Below are 15,705 nucleotides of genomic sequence, written 5' to 3'. Positions count from 1 at the left end.
ACAGGTAATGAGATGGGTTAATACAAGTTTGTACGATGCACAACAATCAGGTAAGACAAAGGAAGAATATAAAAGGCTAATATTTTAGGGATATGTGTCATCTTGAGTTTGCTGTGACTAGAGACATCTACTTACACCAGAAGATGCAGTATATGTGTATGTATATATAATCAAGAACAATGGAGAAATACACACTAAGAAAAAGTAGAAGCAAAAGACGCACCAAGAAGGGATTGGAAATCTGTAGATGTGATTACATGTACAGACAAATAAATGATTATAATTGCAGAAAAAATGGATGATTTGTTCAAGAGAAAGAGCTTCACAAATTGAGCAAGTCAATAATGTGTTGGTCCACCTCTGGTGGCTCTTGTGAAAGCAGTTATTCTGCTTGGCTTTGATTGATACAGTTGTTGGCTGTCCTCAGGTTGTATATCATGCCAAGTTTGTTCCAAATGTTGCCTTAGATTGTCAAAATCCTGAGGTGGTGGGAGAGCCCTGCCTGTAATGCTCCAAACTTTCTCAGTTGGGGAGAGATCTGGAAACCTGGCTGGCCAAGGTATGTTTTGGCAAGCACAAAGACAAGCAGTAGAAACTCTTGCTGTGTGCAGGTGAGCGGGCATTGTCTTGCTGAAATGTAAACCTAGCATGACTTGCCATGAAAGGCAACAAAATAGGGCAAAGAATACCATTTTGCTGTAAGGGTGCCACGGACAACAACCAAAGGGGTCTTGCTATGAAATGTAATGGCATCCCAGACCTTCACTGCTGGTTGTTGAGCTGTATGGCAGGCAACAGTCAGGCTGGTATCCCACCGCTGTCCGGGGCACCTCCGGACCCGTCATCGGGGCTCAGTTCGATGTGGAACTCATCGCTAAAAACCATTCTTCTTCAGTCTGTGAGATTCCAGGTCTCAGTGTCCAATGTAGAGATGTCTGGAGATAGCGCAGACACCAGTATAATACCAACCTGATTGTCATCTACCATACAGCCCTTCGAAAATGTAATTCACCAATTGGACAGAACTCAGCATGATATCCCTCAGGAGGACATCCAACAGCTCTATCAATCAATATGTGCATTATTACGCTATGTACACAAATAAACACCGTATGTAACTACACTTGGTTTTACACTGGTTCACAGGTAAAACCAAGTGTAGCTACATACTGTGTTTATTTGTGTACATAGCGTAATAATGTATGTTATAAGAAGCAATCTGATGAGAATACCACAAGGCAGTGCACTCAACACCAGCACTGCATCTAGCTACACTTGGTCCACAAGATAATGTATCTGTAACACCTCCATCTGAAGGTGAGCCCGCAGGGGCTCGAAAACATGTTCATGATTGAATAAATCGTAAAGAGTTACTGGTTGCATATTTATTACCAAATAAACACCAATTTGTTTATCTGTACATGTACATCACATCTACCGATTTCTTCCCCATTCAGATCCTTTATGGTGTGTCGTCCCTCTTTTTCAAGCGTATATTTGATGTGACTGTAACAAGTCTTGCTGCACATATGTCATTTGCATTCTCTTTGGATGAACAGTTTCTGCTTTGTATTTTGCAAGTCACAAAAAGACAATAGAACCCATTTCCTTAAATTTTGCCCTTTGTCTTGTTTGAACTTCATTGTAATGTGGTTCTCATGGTTTGTAATGACACATAGCGTCAATTATTTATCTCTTGTAATTCATATGTAACGCAGATGATATTGCTGTGGTTGCAGGGATGAAGGAAGGTCCTTCGTACAGTGGAAAGGATTTTCGGTAATAAGTGTCGTATGAGAATAAATACATGAAAGACTGAAATGATGGTATGCATTCATTGGCCACCGAGCAGCCAAGCTGTGTGCACGTGGCAGGAGAGTCTTCACCCTCTGATGCGTAGAAAGCAAAATTGTCATTGATTAGGTCCATAACAGATGACAGGCGAGAGAATCCGTAGTAGCTAGGTGCTAGATGGATAGTATAGGGAATTATGAGGGTGCAGGGCCTCAGCCCTGGAAGGGAACAAAGGTGAAACACACCAGACCGACGAAGAGGAGTACACTCAGTACTACCACTCATTTGAACCAGAAACACGTGGAGATGAAGAAACGGGACAGGGTGATGAGGAAGGAAAATTCACCCACCAAGGAAAACCATCAAAAGAAAAAAAATTAAGGTGACGACAGTGTGCCAAACAAGCAGTTCACGATTAGCACAGAAAACCGATTCTAACCACTCACTGTAGCTGTACAACAGTCTGATGCAGCCGGCACAGCTGAGACATCACACCAACATAACACATTGACCAACTTGCCACAAACAACAACGAGAAAACCAAGGATCGCGCCGAGCACAATACAATATGCAGGCTACAACTTGACACTAAACGTAGCGTTAAAAGAAGCACGTGGACGGCCCAGTGGAGGCAATCCATATAGGAAAAACTATAAAGTACCACTTTGAGATGATAAGTGATGAGACTCCCTAGACTTATTCAGACACCACAATGTAAACAATATCACACACCAACCACAGAAGGAGCATCAACTTAAGGTGGTCATAAAACCCCGCCTTCATGAAACAATGACAGAGGACAAAGTGGAGGAAGACCTCAGACTGCTGAACTTCCAGCCTCATGGAGTAGACCAGCACGAAAAGAGGACAATGAAACAAATATCTTCACCCCACGGATGTATTCTGCGCCACTCTAGAGAAGAAACCAGAAAATGAGGCAGTCTACCACGTCAGATATATTCTCAACACGGAGGTGCCTGTCGAGTTGTATAAGAGCAAAGATGGCTCACTACAGTGCAAGAAATGCCAGTGTTTTTTCCATACTGTAAACTATTGTGAAATGCCAACCAGATGTGTGTGATGTGGAGGTGACCCCAGAGTGAGGGACTGCAAGCGACCAATAAATGCCACCCCCAGCTGTGTTAACTGCAACCAGGATGACCATCCAGCATCATTTAGAGGGTAGGAAGAGTTTCTGAAGACCATCAGGGCACACCACCCACACACAAAAGTCCCAAACGACAGCACCAACAGCCAGAACAGCCCAACCAGGAATCAAGAAGAACCCTAATGCTCACACCAGCAGAAGCATGCTGAATGGGAAGAAGAATCTGGGCCAACCTCTGGCAAAACGACTCCATCGCCTCCAGAAGCCGATCACGATAAGCGAAAAATACGAACTGCCAAAACAGCGGACTGTCAGCCGTCTTCGACATTTCCAATCAAATCAAAAACATGTGGAACACTTCCAGTGGTCCGACATCATCTCCATCGTTACCTCAACTATCCACAACTGCATCAGACCTCACGTACAAAATCGTGGCAATATTGGAGGAGTGACAAATGTCTTTGTGCACCACCCATGGAAATTAGGCCCACAAGAAGAACAATCCTCCTATTTTGCAACTTTGACACAGAAAGATTGAGGAATAAAAAGGGCATCATCAACGAATTTGTGGGAAACCACAAAATAGATGTACTGTTCCTGGCAGAAACCCACTGTGAAATTCAACTTATGAAACATGGTGTGCCTCCGTACAGACCATGCCAACCAACAGGGAGGATGATCGGCCATCTTCCAATGGTCACGTATCATGCACAACCTCAAAGCTACATATGACATCCCTGGAGGCCTCAGCAGTAAGGCAAAGTCACCCTGGTATCAGCATACCTCAGCCCAAGAGCAGTGTTTGATGAGAATGACGTTGTACAAATTTTTGACAACCACGAAAGTCTATTAATTGGTGGAGACCTTCGTGCAAAAGATGCAGCACGGAATTCACGTTGAAACAACGCTCGAGGAAATCATCTACACAACCTGCAAGGTCGCCTACTTGCAGTAATCGTGACCCCCACGATATACATATCCCAGTCAATCACTGACACTAACCAGGTGCACTAGACACTAACCAGGTGCACTAGACACTTTCATAGCAAAAACCTGGACCCAGATCTCTACCTGAGAACACTCGATGAATTAACTTCCGATCACCTCCTGATAGTTGGATATATAGGCAACGCTATCAAGCCACCATGACTGTGCCACACTGCAAACTGTCAACTGGGGGCAATAGAAAGGTGGCTTAATGATGACATCCAGCTGACTATAGACCTCAAGTCTCACCAACAAATTGAGAAAACCGTAGGATCATTGATGGACAATATAAAAACTGCCCACAGACGCGCGTCAACCAAGGTGACATTTCCAGACTCCAGTTTCTACACACGTCCACCCCTTAACCGGGACTTCAGGTTCTTAAAAAAAAACAGAGCAAGACACACATGTCTTCAAACTTGCAACCCACGAGACAAGAGACAAGTGAACAGAGTGATCAGGGAAATCCACTGCCGAGTCCAGGAATGGAAAGTGGAAGTACGAGAGGACCGAACGAGTGCGCTCCAGCGTGGAAATAAAGAGGATTGGAAACTGATTAAAAACATCAGAGGGTCCAAACAAAGAAAATTAGCACTCGTGTAAAACAACACACTTGTCTTTGATGCACTATTCCAGGCAGAACACGCCGCTGAATTTGAATGTCGAGTTACAGCCACAGCCCGACACGTAAGAGAAACACCACCAAATGACAGACCCGAACCAGCGGAAGTTGCAAGGACTATAAATAGACTGGGAACCAACTCTGCATCTGACCCTGACCCAGTAACAAACTCTCAACTCCAACACTTACCGTAAAAACCCTTTGTTCTCCTTGTCAGAATCTTCAATGCGTGCCTCCTGCAACATTACTTCCCAGAATCATGGAAGATCTGCAGAATTGTCCCAGTGCTGAAAAAAGGAAAGTACCTCAAGAAACCAGGAAACCACAGACCCATAAGTCTCCTCCCCACTATGTCAAAAGTGTTGGAGCGAGTGCTGCTTGCTCGCATCAGGCTACCACTGCTTGACAGAAACATAATCAGAAGGAAACAGTGCGCCTACCAGGAGACACTTTCTGCCGAACTGCAGCTGTTAGGAATCACAGGTATGTAACAAGAAACATGAACTACTTCCCATACACCGCAGCAGTCCTACTTGACGTAGAAAAGATGAACGAAAAAGTGTAGTGGGACAACCTTATCGCCAGACTCCAGGAAGACGCAGACATACCAGACTGCTACCTGGCTATAGTGGACAGTTACCTAAAAGACAGGAGATGCTTCATCGAGATAGACGGGAAATGGTCCGAAATCAAGACACTGGCTGGAGGAGTACCTAAGGGCTCTGTCCTCTCGTCAACACTATTGACCGTGTACATAGACATCCCAACAAGCGGAAACGCCATTCTTGCGCACATATCCATATGTGTGTGTGTGCGAGTGTATACCTGTCCTTCTTTCCCCCTAAGGTAAGTCTTTCCGCTCCCGGGATTGGAATGACTCCTTACCCTCTCCTTTAAAACCCACTTCCTTTCGTCTTCCCCTCTCCTTCCCTCTTTCCTGATGAGGCAACAGTTTGTTGCGAAAGCTTGAATTTTGTGTGTATGTTTGTGTTTGTTTGTGTGTCTATCGACCTGCCAGCGCTTTTGTTCGGTAAGTCACCTCATCTTTGTTTTTATATATAATTTTTCCCATGTGGAATGTTTCCTTCCATTATATTGAGATCAGATGGAGAGATAGAGTTACCAACGAAGAGGTGCTGAGAAGAGTTCAGGAAACCAGATCTCTGGAGAGACTTCCACAAAAGAAGAGACAAACTCATAAGACACAATAACATCATTGGAACAATAGCAGAAGGTGATATTAGGGAAGGAATTGCTGGCAACAATCAAGGATGTCACAAATGCAAAATTATGTATGATATGAGATGCACTACATATGCAGAATGAAGAGAACGGCAGACAGAAGAGGGAAATGGTGTACTGCTGCAAACCAACCTCATGGTTGAAGACTAAAGAAGAAGAATTTCTCTTTGGTAAAGAGACATTTGATTTTCTTCACTTTATTCTACTATTACACTCCAGCCAAAAGCGCAGTATCCAGAGAGTCATCTGGATGTTTTGGTGTGTCTCCTTTCACATCTAGACTGGCTCATCTTTTCAGTGTCTTCATTTGAAACCAGCTCTGCTTGTTCTTCTTTAATCATGTGGCTAACACAGGACTACGGTAGATAAAATGTGTTGCAACATTCTATGTTTTGAACTAAAAAGACAGATTTCACATATCTATTGAATATTTCAGTTTCCTTGTTTATGAAGACAGTTCTTCCATATTTCATGAAGAGAGACAAAAGGCACAGAAACCAAAATTCTACTCCAGCTATTGTAGTTTGTTCTTGATATGTTTAAGTTATATAGTAGCAGGGAAACAACATTAGAAAGTAAAATTCCCCTTCTCACTTTATATATCTGCTTACACCTTGTATAAGATTTTTTGTAACTTGCAAGGGGACATTATGGACTGGCACTCTTAGATTTTCTTAATACTTATTACCTTATTGGATATGAAACTTATAACCAGTCTTCAGTTTCCTAAGGCACAATAATGTAGTTCTCAAACAAAAAAAATTAACTGTGAAGATTTCAGAGTACTATTAAGTACAACATACTTCAAGCTTTTTTGACACATCTGTTGCGGAATGTGTAGATTTGTAAGTCTGGTAACTGTCAAGTCACTGGCTCAATTCGTAGTAGCAGCAGTTTTTTTAAAATTTTAATTATTTATATTTGTTTGAATTTGGTATTTTCAAATGGAAATGTTAATTAACAAATATTTAATTGTACTATTTCATCTTCATAATATTCAACGATTAGGCCTTTTGGCCTGTTCCACCTCAGAATTGTTTACACAATGTCTTTAACGAATGCTCAACATTGCTTCCATTTCAGTCTGTATTTTTCAGTTATATTTGTAATGGGTTCTACATTTAGTTATTGTCTAATACTGGTGTTTCTTTTATGGTCCAGTAATGGATATCCTGCTACAAAGTGGAGGAAATTTACCTGTGATGATTCAGTTTCTCATAATTGATTTGATATTAGGGTACAACGTTCGCCACCATATATGTAACAGCAGAGGGAAGTCCTTTACTTTGTACGGTTTAATTAAAGTTTCTTTCAATATGTTACATTTTAATGTAGCTGGCCGTGGTGGCCGTGCGGTTCTGGCGCTGCAGTCCGGAACCGCGGGACTGCTACGGTCGCAGGTTCGAATCCTGCTTCGGGCATGGGTGTGTGTGATGTCCTTAGGTTAGTTAGGTTTAAGTAGTTCTAAGTTCTAGGGGACTTATGACCTAAGATGTTGAGTCCCATAGTGCTCAGAGCCATTTGAGCCATTTTAATGTACTTTGTATGGTTCTACAGAAATGTCTGAATCTGTCAAAATTTAGCTCTTGCATCATCTGACTTAGGAAATTTAAAATTGTACTCTAGATATTTACATTCTATTACTTCAGACAATGGAAAACCCAGGATGGACTGTAACAATATTATGAGAAGGGAAGTTGCTACTCACCACATAGTGGAGATGCTGAGTCGCAGATAGGCACGACAAAAAGACTGTCAACCCCCCCCCCCCCCCCCCCCCCCACACACACACACACGCTACTGCAGTTTCAGGTGAGTGAAACCACACTTCGAGCAGCAGCAACAGTGCATGATGGGAGTGGCTACTGTGTGGGGGTAAGGAGGAGGCTGGGCCAGGGAGGGGGAGGGATAGTATGGTGGCAGTGGCGGACAGCAAAGTGCTGCAGGTTTGACGGTGGGCAGGGGAGAGGTGGGGAGGGGAAGGGGAAGCAGCAGAAAAGGAGAGAGGTAAAAAGACTGGGTGTGGTGATGGAATGACGGCTGTGTAGTGCTGGAATGGGAACAGGGGCTGCGTGGTTTAGGACAGTGACTAACGAAGATTGAGGCCAGGAGGGCTACGGGAACGTAGGATGTATTGCAGGGAAAGTTCCCACCTGTGCAATTCAGAAAAGCTGGTGTTGGTGAAAAGTATCCATATGGCACAGGCTGTGGAGCAGTCATTGAAATCAAGAATGTCATGTTTGGCAACGTGTTCAGCCAAAGGATGGTACCACTCGTTTCTTGGCCACAATTTGTCGCTGGCCATTCATGTGGACACACAGCTTGTTGGTTGTCAAGCCCACATAGAATGCAGCATAACGGTTGCAGGCCAGCTTGTAGATCACATGACTGGTTTCACAGGTAGCCCTGCCTTTGATGGGATAGGTGGTGTTTGTGACTGGACTGGAGTAGGTGGTGGTGGGAGGATGTATGGGACAGGTCTTGCATCTAGATCTGTTACACCGGAATGAGGTAAGGGATTGGCAGCAGGGTTTGTGTAAGGATGGACAAGTATATTGTGTAGCTTCGGTGGACGGCGGAATACCACCGTGGGAGTGTTGGGAAAGAGAGTGGGCACGACATTTCTCATTTCAGGGCATGACGAGAGGTTGTCGAAAACCTGGTGGAGAATGTAATTCAGTTGCTCCAGTCCTGGGTGGTACTGAGTTACGAGGGGAATGCTCCTCTGTGGCCGGACGGTGGGACTTGGGAGGTGGTGGGGGACTGGAGAGATAAGGCATGGGAGATTTGTTTTTGTACAAGTTTGGGATGATAATCATGATCTATGAAGGCCTCAGTGAGACCCTCGGTGCATTTAGAGAGGGACCGCTCATCACTGCAGATGCAATGACTGCAGGTGGCTAGGCTGTACGGAAGAGACTTCTTGGTATTGAACAGGTGGTAGCTGTCGAAGTGGAGGTATTGCTGGTGGTCAGTAGGTTTGATGTGGATGTAGGTACTGATGTAGTCATCTTAGAGGTGGAGGTCAACATCTAGGAAGGTGGCTTGTTGGGTTGAGTAGCACCTGGTGAAGCAAATGGGGGAGAAGTTGTTGAGGTTCTGGATGAATATGAGTAGGGTGTCCTCACCCTTGATCCAGATCCCAAAGATGTCACTAATGAATCCGAACTGAGTGAAGGGTTTCGGATTCTGGGTTTTTAGGAAGGATTCCTCTAGATGGCCCATGAATAGGTTTGCATAGGATTGTGCCATAGGATTAAATATATCCATTCTCTTACTACTTTAATTTTTTTGCTATTGGCTCTTATGGGTTCCAATCCCAGATGTGTCATGATATTACTTTTATCTGTCAGTATTCTTTTTCAAACAAAAGGCTTCTTTTTACTTTTTTTAGTTTTAACAGTCACATGAAAATAAATTAAAATTTCTTAAAGAAATGCAAAATGCCTCATTGTTAAATGAAAATTGTTCAGTCTCTCTCAATAGGAAATTATTTTATTTTCTATTTGATGTTTCGCATTCTCGTTTCAAATTTTAATCTATTATATATACTTTATTTTTAGTTACTAATTGCTTAAAATATAATTTAAAAAATTTATTCAGTATTTTTCGATTAACAGTAGCCTTGAAAATAAATACTGAATTCAAATACAATAAAAAAAATGTTTCTGTTACTTAGAACAAAACCAGTGGCTTTTTAATTACAAAACTTACACTACAATTGTGTCGTGCTGCTTACTGAAGTTGTTGTGTGGTTGCTGACCCTTAAATTGTTTGATGTGTGAAGAAGTTGGAAGAGGGCCAGTATGTGATAAGGTCCCCTTATTAGTATAGCACTAATGCAAATAGGATGGCCATACTAGACTGTTAGGTATCTTTGTGATTTTAGTATCAATTTTCAACATACATGCAGTACATTACATTAAATAATTTTGTTGGGAATGACACATTTATTTAACCATTAACATTAAACCTCATACAGGATTCGTATGCTTTTTTGTAGAACATATCTTCATGTCATACATGACCCGCAGTGCACACACTGATATTTTTACAACATGTAAAGCTATCTCTCTCTCACACACACACACACACACACACACACACACACACAGAACATATCTTCATGTCATACATGACCCGCAGTGCACACACTGATATTTTTACAACATGTAAAGCTATCTCTCACACACACACACACACACACACACACACACACACACACACACCTACTTCTATCTGGCAATGCCTGGTCATTTTGTTGGATAGTTCTCCTCATAAATTATCACTCTGACAACATATATTCACATTGTAATGTTCATGAATTGACATTTTGTCTGAATAACCTACTGGCCTCTATTCTTAAAAATGTCATTCACTCATGACTCGTTTATTCTACCACCTTTTTAAAACAAATCCCTGTAAACAGTCAATTTATCTCAGAGTTTTCTTGTTAGTCTTGCAATCCTGTTATGAATGACGAAACTTTTGCATTTTGCACAAAGTTGATTTTTCTTTGTTTTGCTCATAAGATCACAGAAATTTCTGCATAAAAACTAGGAACCTAAAAAATTTGCATTTTTGAGAAATACGAATTCTGCTTCGAAATGTAATAATGCAGAAATTCCTAATGAATGTTATATCAGCAACTTGTACCCACATGAACTACTTTGTGAGAGATTGTTTGAAATAGCTTTATTCCGTGCACCTAAGTATAAAAAATGTAACTAATTATCCATTTCTAGTATTGCACATGATCAGGCGAAGCCCAATTTGCAAAGATAATGTGTGTAAGAACACATTTGCATAATAAACAGTGCAAGATTGCAATGGCGTATCATTGCACGTGATGCTCTAGTGCTACGCCATTTACGGATGGTTGAATGGTCTGTATATGAAATACATTGTGTAATGCAATGTAGGATTCATCCATGGGAACTAGCACCTTAGAACAAAGAACGCCTACACCTATCTGCCCGCTACAGTTCAAAAGTTGGTATAGTGTGCTCACTTTTATATAGTGTGTGTTTTCAACTGTGGTTGCATCAAATACTGGTAGAAGCCAGACCAGAACTACCCCATTTATGGCACTGCCAATCTCAGCAGTAGCCATTACCAAATTATTTGTGCTGTATGTTGCTCTTTTGTTTTCTTTTCTTATTTTGAAATCAGTGCAGAGACTAATTTGGGTCCATCACAGAGTTCGATTACAACGCCTTGCAACACCAGAAGGGATTAGAGATCCCTATGACTGTGTGTCAGGTCTAGTTCATTAGAAACACACAACACTCCTCTGCCCTCTGGTGGTTGTAATTCTACTTTTTTATGCTGAGAGCTGTATACCAATTTAGTGTGTCCACACTCTGCACTGTAGAAACAGGAAAACCAAAACATGTCAACACAATGTGACCAAGCCAGAAGGCTTCTCCTAATCTGTGAATAGTTATTTTAGGTTCTGCTTCTGAGTACCTTGTCAGCTCTGTCTGTGGTGTTGTCAAGCATGGGTCACATGGCTATGAATGCCCATGAAAGATCAAAATCAGTGTTCAGATTTTGTAATGATTAAAGTGGATACAAAAAGAAACATGTCAGAAACACCTTCAATCAGAGAAGCACTATGTTCACATACGGGAAAATGCTGCTGCTTCTCAGCAGAAACAATAATTTGTTGAAAGTTAAAATAGAGCAAAAAAATAAATAAATAAATGGGAAGACAACTGTTGGAGTTAATCAAAAATGAACATTTCTGTTGGAAAGCATCCCAACCACTTTCTTAAGGGAAAAAATGGGGGGGGGGCTTTGTCTTCAGTATGTGAATTTTGCCGAAAATAGATGATACATTTTCCCTTTGCTGCGTCTGCATTGGAGCAGGTACTTGCATCCCATTCTGCTCACCACCATGTCCCTTGTCTCATAATTTTCACCAACAAGTTGCTGAGTTTTGTTTGCATGTTTCATTCCGTTTTCAGTCACACTGTTGCTGCTTTCTCCTTCTCAATATCAATAAATTTTATTAAGATAGCAGCAAGATGTCGTCGAATACCGGAAAAGCACTTTCTGCTGTCGATTTCTGTGCGTGCATTGTGAGGTAATAATGTGCATTACTTTGACCTGAAACATGGTGATATGTAATCGTATTATGACGTTAGCGAGATATACAGCATGCTTTGTCAAATGATACTTGACTTTCTTTCTTCTGTAGAATGAAAGATGGAGAATTTGAAAGTGCACACTTTTCTTTGCAGAATAATTGTGCTATACCCAATATTTTCTGCTTACCTGGAGTATGTGAATGAAGTGGGATGAGACCAAATAAATCAAACACTTTAAAATATCAATTAAGATTTTTATATTACAGTGCAGAAATATATTACATATATTTTTGATTGTATAAGACAGTTGGCAGTTCCAGACACTAATAAATACTAGTATATTACACACACAAAAGTTTTTAAAAAAGGTTAAAGTTACATTGTGAAAAAAGAAAATTCTTTGGTCAGATACTTCAACTTTCACTTCTTTTGGATATGACAGTATCAAAAATTCTTATAAAACAAGTTTTATTGTGTTTTTATAAGAATATATTTTAAGAAATGGAAATTCATGCACTGAGGCTTTGATGCTGATTGGTTATGTGCAGTTGCATGAATGTTGTGAAGTCTCTTCACAAAGTAGTGAACACTTACAAATATCTTTGATAAATGCAGAATAGTTCTTGCAAAGAGCACATTTCACATGTGTAATGTTTATCGGCACGCACACACATTTACTACAGATAACAACTTACGATGTGGCTTCAGCACGTTACTGGCAGGGTGGAGAATTCCGAACTGAAAAGGAAAACACAGTGTGAGGCACTAGATGCAGAGAAACTTACTATATACATTGTTACTGATTATTGTGCAGCACTTGAGATAAGGACATCACAACTTTGCAATTTTATGTATTCATAAATTTATTGTGATGGCTCACATCTTAATAAGTTTGGAATTTCTCCAGTGACCAATTTGAAGGTCGACAGGTTCAGCTGCAGGTATTTTTGTGTCACCCTGTTCATCAAATGTACTTCTAGGAATTTATCAATGTCAAAGTTTTACATTACCTGTCTGGTTACTCTTACTGAACTGCCGCCGTTGGATAAGCAGCTGAGCAGCAAGTCGTATACTCCTAGCTCACTCATTTGTTACATAGTTTAATTCTTAATTTCTTTGCGTGTTTTTGGTACTTGCATTGTTTAATTCATAAATTTCGAGCGTATTATAGTATTTGAGAGTTGTAGCATCGCGTTTTAGTGCCTGAATAGTGTAAATTCGCGTAGTCGTTTGTCTACTGTTTTGTTTTGAACGGCCAGTGTCGGTTGGTCGCAGTCAGTGTGCTCCCTGCCGCCGTTGGATAAGCAGCTGAGCAGCAAGTCGTATACTCCTAGCTCACTCATTTGTTACATAGTTTAATTCTTAATTTCTTTGCGTGTTTTTGGTTCTTGCATTGTTTAATTCATAAATTTCGGGCGTATTATAGTATTTGAGAGTGTAGCATCGTGTTTTAGTACCTGAATAGTGTAATTTCGCTTAGTCTCCTTCCGCCGCCGAGCAGTGTCAGCAGTGCGCAAGTAGCAGCATTACTGCATTTACTAGGCAATCTTGTATTTTAATAACCGTTTAAATTTTGTCGATTTGTTTGCGCTCTCTGTAGATTAGTTCAGACGTTCTTAGCAAAACAGTTTTTAGCATGGATAGGGACTGCAACTGCTGTGTTCGGATGCAGGCTGAGTTGGCATCCCTTCGCTCCCAGCTTCAGGCAGTGTTGGCTTCGGTCACACAGCTTGAGGCTGTTGCCAATGGGCATCACTGTGGGGGTCGGGATGGGGGTTTGTCGGGGACGGCCAGCTCGTCCCACGCATCCCCTGATCGGACTACGACTGTGGTTGCCCGGGATACTGCCCGCATTGAGGCTGATCCCTCACCTGTGGTAGAGTGGGAGGTCGTTTCAAGGTGTGGCAGGGGGCGAAAGACATTCCGGAGGGCTGAACGGAAAGCCTCTCCAGTTTGTCTGACGAACCGGTTTCAGGCTCTGTCTCAGGCTGATACTGATCTTCGGCCTGACATGGCTGCTTGTCCTGTTCCAGAGGTTGCCCCTCAGTCTGCAAGATCCGGGCAGTCGCAGAGGGTGGGCTTACTGGTAGTTGGGAGCTCCAACGTCAGGCGCGTAATGGGGCCCCTTAGGGAAATGGCAGCAAGAGAGGGGAAGAAAACCAATGTGCACTCCGTGTGCATACCGGGGGGAGTCATTCCAGATGTGGAAAGGGTCCTTCCGGATGCCATGAAGGGTACAGGGTGCACCCATCTGCAGGTGGTCGCTCATGTCGGCACCAATGATGTGTGTCGCTATGGATCGGAGGAAATCCTCTCTGGCTTCCGGCGGCTATCTGCTTTGGTGACGACTGCCAGTCTCGCTAGCGGGATGAAAGCAGAGCTCACCATCTGCAGCATCGTCGACAGGACTGACTGCGGACCTTTGGTACAGAGCCGAGTGGAGGGTCTGAATCAGAGGCTGAGACAGTTCTGCGACCGTGTGGGCTGCAGATTCCTCGACTTGCGCCATAGGGTGGTGGGGTTTCGGGTTCCGCTGGATAGGTCAGGAGTCCACTACACGCAACAAGCGGCTACACGGGTAGCAGGGGTTGTGTGGCGTGGGCTGGGCGGTTTTTTAGGTTAGATGGCCTTGGGCAAGTACAGAAAGGGCAACAGCCTCAACGGGTGCGGGGCAAAGTCAGGACATGCGGGGACCAAGCAGCAATCGGTATTGTAATTGTCAACTGTCGAAGCTGCGTTGGTAAAGTACCGGAACTTCAAGCGCTGATAGAAAGCACCGAAGCTGAAATCGTTATAGGTACAGAAAGCTGGCTTAAGCCAGAGATAAATTCTGCCGAAATTTTTACAAAGGTACAGACGGTGTTTAGAAAGGATAGATTGCATGCAACCGGTGGTGGAGTGTTCATCGCTGTTAGTAGTAGTTTATCCTGTAGTGAAGTAGAAGTGGATAGTTCCTGCGAATTATTATGGGTGGAGGTTACACTAAACAACCGAACTAGGTTAATAATTGGCTCCTTTTACCGACCTCCCGACTCAGCAGCATTAGTGGCAGAACAACTGAGAGAAAATTTGGAATACATTTCACATAAATTTTCTCAGCATGTTATAGTCTTAGGTGGAGATTTCAATTTACCAGATATAGACTGGGACACTCAGATGTTTAGGACGCGTGGTAGGGACAGAGCATCGAGTGACATTATACTGAGTGCACTATCCGAAAATTACCTCGAGCAATTAAACAGAGAACCGACTCGTGGAGATAACATATTGGACCTACTGATAACAAACAGACCCGAACTTTTCGAATCTGTATGTACAGAACAGGGAATCAGTGATCATAAGGCCGTTGCAGCATTCCTGAATATGGAAGTTAATAGGAATATAAAAAAAGGGAGGAAGGTTTATCTGTTTAGCAAGAGTAATAGAAGGCAGATTTCAGACTACCTAACAGATCAAAACGAAAATTTCTGTTCCGACACTGACAATGTTGAGTGTTTATGGAAAAAGTTCAAGGCAATCGTAAAATGCGTTTTAGACAGGTACGTGCCGAGTAAAACTGTGAGGGACGGGAAAAACCCACCGTGGTACAACAACAATGTTAGGAAACTACTGCGAAAGCAAAGAGAGCTCCACTCCAAGTTTAAACGCAGCCAAAACCTCTCAGACAAACAGAAGCTAAACGATGTCAAAGTTAGCGTAAAGAGGGCTATGCGTGAAGCGTTCATTGAATTCGAAAGTAAAATTCTATGTACCGACTTGACAGAAAATCCTAGGAAGTTCTGGTCTTACGTTAAATCAGTAAGTGACTCGAAACAGCATATCCAGACACTACGGGATGATGATGGCATTGAAACAGAGGA

General features: G+C 42.3%; 1 protein-coding gene across 3 annotated transcripts in view; it reads right to left on the bottom strand.

The window, feature by feature from the left end:
- Nucleotides 1-12,083: 12,083 nt before the first annotated feature.
- LOC124551004 (mediator of RNA polymerase II transcription subunit 1-like) overlaps nt 12,084-15,705 on the bottom strand; it is a 597,071-nt gene continuing 593,449 nt past the window's right edge. For all 3 annotated transcript variants that reach the window (XM_047125846.1, XM_047125844.1, XM_047125847.1), the window contains one exon: nt 12,084-12,583. The gene's annotated coding sequence lies outside the window, so the exon portion shown is untranslated. The remainder of the gene's footprint in view (nt 12,584-15,705) is intronic.

This window comes from Schistocerca americana, chromosome 9 (genome assembly GCF_021461395.2).
Source record: "Schistocerca americana isolate TAMUIC-IGC-003095 chromosome 9, iqSchAmer2.1, whole genome shotgun sequence".
Classification (NCBI taxonomy): domain Eukaryota; kingdom Metazoa; phylum Arthropoda; class Insecta; order Orthoptera; family Acrididae; genus Schistocerca; species Schistocerca americana.
The sequence above is the reverse complement of the archived record's forward strand: the minus strand, read 5'-3'. Positions and strand labels throughout refer to the sequence as shown.